This window comes from Hibiscus syriacus, unplaced genomic scaffold (assembly GCF_006381635.1).
Source record: "Hibiscus syriacus cultivar Baekdansim isolate YM2019G1 unplaced genomic scaffold, ASM638163v2 tig00110378_pilon, whole genome shotgun sequence".
NCBI classification, from domain to species: domain Eukaryota; kingdom Viridiplantae; phylum Streptophyta; class Magnoliopsida; order Malvales; family Malvaceae; genus Hibiscus; species Hibiscus syriacus.
The window spans coordinates 780,290-786,370 of record NW_024062712.1 but is presented as its reverse complement, the minus strand read 5'-3'; the positions used below and the strand labels follow the sequence as shown (position 1 = coordinate 786,370).

Genomic DNA, 6,081 nt, shown 5'->3' with positions numbered 1-6,081 from the left:
CCAAACCAGCTTTGTCCCTGATCGCTGTATTATAGACAATATCATCATCACTCAGGAGGTCCTCCATTATATAGAAAGAAGACTAGTAAGCGCAGGTGGATGGTGATTAAGATAGACCTTGAAAAGGCTTATGACAGACTGGATTGGAGGTTTACTGATGATACTTTGCAGGACGTCAGCATCCCTGATAGCTTGCGTAATCTCATATTAAATTGTATATCTTCTGTTTCTATACAGATACTCTGGAATGATTCCATGATTGAAGCTTTTAAACCCTCAAGGGGTATTAGTCAAGGGGATCCGTTGTCGCCATATATTTTTGTTTTATGCATGGATAGACTTGCCGAAACCATCCAAGTTGAAGTTAACAATGGCAATTGGAAACCTTTTCGGATGTCCAAAAATAGCTCGGGTATTTCTCATTTGTTTTTTGCGCATGACTTGGTTTTGTTTGCGGAGGTGTCGGTCGAACAACTAAATTTCATCCAGAGAGTTCTTGATCGATTTTGTAGTGTGTCTAGTCATAAAGTTAGCATGACTAGGACAACAATCTTCTTCTCTAAAAATGTTCCCATAGAAGCTCAAATCCACATTAGACAATGTTTTGGATTTACTCGGGTTGATGATCTTGACAAGTATTTGGGTGTGCCTCTTTTGCATTCCCGTGTTACTAATGCCTCCTATGATTACCTTGTGCAAATGGTCCAGAATAAGTTTGTGGGTAGAAAGCGAAGACCTTCCCTTGCTAGAAGAATAACCCTTGCTAAAGTCGTTCTTACTGCTATCCCTACTTATTATGCAAACGGCGATGCTACCAAAGAAGATTTGCATGGAGCTGGAACGGATGATTAGAGGTTTTATCTTGGGCAGAACGGCGGAACGTAGTGGTATTTCACTTGTTAGATAGGAGTATGTTTGTCAACCGGTGATTAATGGCGGACTTGGCCTTCGAAAATTGGACACTCAAAATGAGGCTTTCATTATGAAAATTGCATTCAACGTTTGCGTTCGAAAAGATGCTCTATGGGTTCATTTTTTGAGGTAAAAATAAATGCCATGAGGAGGTTCTGATGCATATCTATAATCAAACTGTTCGAGATGATGGAAAGGTACTAGCCTTGTTTGGCAGGATGTGTGTAGCAATCTTACGTGTACAGTGTACTGTTGGTGATGGACGTGACATTGCCTTTTGGAAAGATAACTGGATCACATATTTGGATCCCCTAATTTATTACGTGCACAACATTACCATGTAACTTCCATGAATGCAACTATTGCAAGTATGACAGATTTCGAAGGGAACTGGAAACGGGAGATCTTCAAAAGGATCTTTCCTATGCACGTGCTTTGCGAATGGTTGCTATTAAAGGGCCGAGAAGGGATAGTTCCAATGATACTTTCTGGTGGAAAAGGAGTGCTGACTTGGGCTTTTCTATTAAAACAACTTATGAGAGTCGTACAATCATAATGACGATGGCAAGGACCCGGTCTGGTCTATTATTCATAAGTACAAGGTGCTGCAGAAGGTGAAAGTTTTCTCTGGCTTGCTTGCTGAGGTAAACTCATGACGAATGCAGAACGGGTTAAAAGGCATTTCTCGGATAATGATCAATGTCCTCTATGTGGAGCGGACTCGGAAGATGTTGATCATGTTCTCCATAAGTGTTCGACAGTAATCCTTATCTGGTCTGCTTTGATCAAGAATAATAAGCTTGAGGAATTCATGGCGATAGGGATTAAAGACTGGATCCGTCTTAACTTATAGAATACGTCCTACTTTGCGAAGGAAAGTAAGGAGTGGGATATCCTTTTTGGATCGATCTTATTGAACATATGTCGATATAGAAGCTCAATTGTGTTTGACAAAAATATTTGGGTTATGAACTTAGTGGTTTGTGAAATACTTTTAATTACGTTTCATGTTTTGACTTTATGATATGTGTTGTTATGCTTTTAAAGATAGTTGTAGAGATATGACTATTAATTATGTTTAGGGATAATAATCATTAATAGATGTACTACTTTTGTTCAACTTTGGTTTACTGAGAGACAAGTTTGCATGTGAGATATATGTTGCCCAAATATCTAGCATTATTAATAGTTTAATTGATTAAGTCAATGGGAGTTGATTTATATATGTTAGTTATTGTTAATCATTGCTAGATGCATAAACATTTAGTTCATGACATATTCGTAATAGAAGCTGCCAAATATATTCCCAATCAATTCAATCATTGACCTATTGCTCTCACCAATGCTGCAACACTACATAGTATTTTTATATTTGAATTTTATTTTAGCCACTAGCTTGTTTTTAACTCCTTCAAAGTTAAATATATCTTTTCATAAATTTTCTATAGCATAATTCTCTCTGTGATTTCGACGCTCGAAGCTTTCTAAGCTTCTACTTTATTACTTGATTTACGACACGTGCACTTGCATTTATTGTTGTATCAATTTTGTAGCATTAGAATCCTTGAAAAACATCTCATTATATTGTCCCATCAACTACAACATTTAGATCATCACGACCTTTAACTTTAAGTGGGTAGCATGGATAACAAACGTCAGAATGCCAGGATTTAGATCATCCAATGTTGGTTCAACATGTTCTGAGATAATCCTGTTGCAGTCTTCAATATTATATTAATTCGGCTACACCGAAATGTAACACCTCAAATTTTGGGCTAGTAGTTTCGGGTTTACCTGAGAGGCATATGGATGTCGCAAATTTCATTATTTAAGTCATTGGGCTTAATTGGATTGGAATTGGGCCTAATTAGTCTTAAAAAGGGGGGGTTTAGATAGTTGGAGGATGAGGAAGAACCAAAGGAGCGATTATTCCATGTTGAAAATATGAGGACCCTTTATTTCTTTTCATTTTCTTATTTTCTTCATTTTCTTTATTCTCTCATGCTCTTATTCTCTAAGCTTCATAGATCAAAGTGGAAGGTAAAAAACTTCTTTCCTTACTTCTTTAAAGCAGAAATCCATCCTCAATCCATCCTATAATCTCTTTTGTAGTAAAGGATTCTTGAGTTTCTTGTTTGGCTAAAGAAAGAGATAAATCAACTAAGTTCTAGAGGATTTGAGTGTGGCTAAGTAAGGAGCTTCATTTCAGGATTCAAACATCAAGGTAGTGTATTTCTAATCCTTTGTGGTGTTAAGGCTTTCATAATCATGAAGTTTTATTGAGATTTGGGTTTTAAGCATTATAGGGTTTATACTTGATTTCATTATTAAATGACAAAATTGATGTAAAGAATGTGTTATTATGTCACTTTAAGACCCTAAGTAACTTCCTAAAGCTTTAGTACATGATTAAGATGATTTTTGGGTGTTTTTTAAGCTTAAATAAGACATTTCTGGGTTTGAGTATCGATATTGGATGAAGTATCAATAGATGATTTGGGATGAATATCAGAGATTTCCAGCCGGAAGTATCGATATTGCTGGGGATAGTATCGATATTTCCCCTACAGTATCGATACTAAGGGTATATATTATTCAATATTGGGCCACATTTTCAACAACAGAAGTCATCTTTGGTACTGATACTCATAGGGGTATCAATACTTGACCCCGGGGTATCGATACTACAAGTAAGGTATCGATACTACTTAATTTGGATGGTTAGATTTGATCTATTTAAGGCCTTTAAGAGCTAAATATGATATGTAATGGTAGAACTTAGTCTGTGGGGGACATAAATGGCCAAAGGGCCTAGAAACACTCGTAGGGGTGGGTTAAAACCAGATTAACCATAGTAGGTGTAATGCGTCCAAGTATCTTCAGTTGAGCACGTGGCAAATACCTAGGAATGAAGGACTATTAGAATGTACCAGCGAGAGTTATGACAAAAATAATCAGATTACGAAATAACAGAGTTGTATACTACAAGAATGGCAATGAATGGTGAACGTACAGTTGTCCCTCCAATTCGAGGGTAAATTGAGGGAAAACATACTAAGAACGATTAGAGTGTTGCTGCCCAGTATTGAGCCTGATTCAGATAGTGTGACAAACTACGAACAACAAACACAATAATCATCGTAAAATCCTGAAATGCGTAGAGACTTCTCTAGAGATAGAATGACTAAAACCGCCTTAAGTAACGAATGACCAAAATAGAGCAGTTTGATAAATTAACAACAGTAACAAACCAATAATCCCCCACATAATGTTCTAGATGAGAGAATGAGTGAGATAACAACTAGTAAAGGGTTGACCTCATTTGTGACGAGCTACACTAGTGTGTAGTTAGGCTACCTCAATTGACCTAATAGGGTATTACCAGTGTTGTGCGATATTAGGGCCCTCAATTATGCATGTATAGTTACATTAGTCCAGTATAACAATTATTATTATATCTTGGCTTAACGACTATGTGAGACCGAGCCAATCTTCAAATGAGCGGGAATTGTATCGATGCTTTGTGACACCGGGCTCCTCCTCCATGATCTACCTGATGGCCCATGTTTAGAGGGGTGTTTAGCTATTGAAACTTACTCATTGTAGTTATTTGATTTCAACCAATCTGCAACACTAGAAACCCTAAACCAAAGTCTTATACCATAGAGAAACCTTAGCTAGCTTTGTATGTTTTTGGTTGCCAAAATTTTCAACTAATAGTTATTAAAACTGCTTGAATGATATTTTTTGATTTCCTCTTCCTCGTACAGTGTACGAATCTCAGAGTAATCTTGTTTTTGTGTTGCAGAGAAATTATCGATTCTTCTTCATGTTTGTGTCGTCTACGATCCTTCTTTGTATATATGTTTTTTCATTCTGGGTCTACATTAGAAGGATCATGGCATCAGAGGAGACAACAATTTGGAGATCTATGATTAAAACCCCAGCTTTCGTTGTTTTAATAGTTTACACGTTCATTGTATTGTGGTTTGTTGGTGGTTTGATTGTCTTCTATTTGTATCTAATCAGAACAAATTAGGTAAGAGTCTTCTCTTACATAATTACGCCGCAACAAAGAGTGTTAAAATATCATTACATTAGTTTCTTTGTTAGAATTGTGTAACAGTTGTGGTATCTTGCTTCTGCAGATAACACATAGAATTTCAGATACCGATATGATCGTCGTAAAACCCCTATAATAAAGGAGTGGTTGGGAATTTCACAGAAATATTTTGTTCTAGCATTCCCTCATCCAAGAACAACTTCAGGGCAAATGTACCCAGGGAACCTGTGCTACCAACCCAACCAGGTGGTTTTATGAGTCCAAATATGGGGAATGTTATGGATGACATAAAAATGGGTAGGAAAACTGTGTGGGGTGATATGGGGGCTGGCATCGACCAGTGTGAAGGGCAATTCACGAACGACCGTGTAAATGTTAAGGAGGATGTATAAGGAGAATTGATCCCAAAATTAAAAGTCAATAGATGACACAGGTGATCGTGCCAGGCGGTCGAGTTAGGGTAGAAAAAGTGGCAGCTGGGAAATGTCACCGGAAGTTGTTGTTTTAGCAGCTAGAGTTGGAAATTTAAATCGAGCAGTTGGGAGTAGCAGCAGTAACCTGGCATCCTAGAAGACCCAGACATGACCAATGATGTAATACTGAGAATACAAGAATTTGGAAATCATTGCTAAGGTTGCTTAACTTCCTTCTTGGGTCATTCGTTTTTCGGCGAGGTGTTGAAGGTGTGCGTGCATGTGGTTACCTCAAAGGAAGAACTGGTGTGGTGGTTGTGTAATAGTAAGCTTTGATGTTGTATGTGGAATTTAGTTAGTTTCTAAGTTTGTATTGACCCTGTGGATTGGTTTGTCAAATAGGGTAAATTTGCAAAATATGCACAAAAGTAGGATAATTATGGTATCATCTACATTTGTTTCCTTTGAGAGTCTGGATCTCTGGATTTGTGAATACAATAGTTGCTTCTGCATGTGCATGAACATATTCCTAGAGTAAGTTTAGGTGATATGTAATCTCCAATATTGACCTAGGAGTTATAATTGAATTAGGATAGCCACGTTGACATCAGGAATTGTTTAAATTAGGGTAGGCACATTTAGGGATAGGGTTAAATTTTTTAAAGGTGATGTTCGAGTCAGGTTGGATTCGGG

At 37.2% G+C, this 6,081-nt stretch overlaps 1 pseudogene; it reads left to right on the top strand.

Moving 5' to 3' along the window:
- The first annotated feature begins 1,101 nt into the window (after nucleotides 1-1,101).
- Nucleotides 1,102-5,545, top strand: LOC120121737 (annotated as a pseudogene).
- The last annotated feature ends 536 nt before the right edge of the window (nucleotides 5,546-6,081 follow it).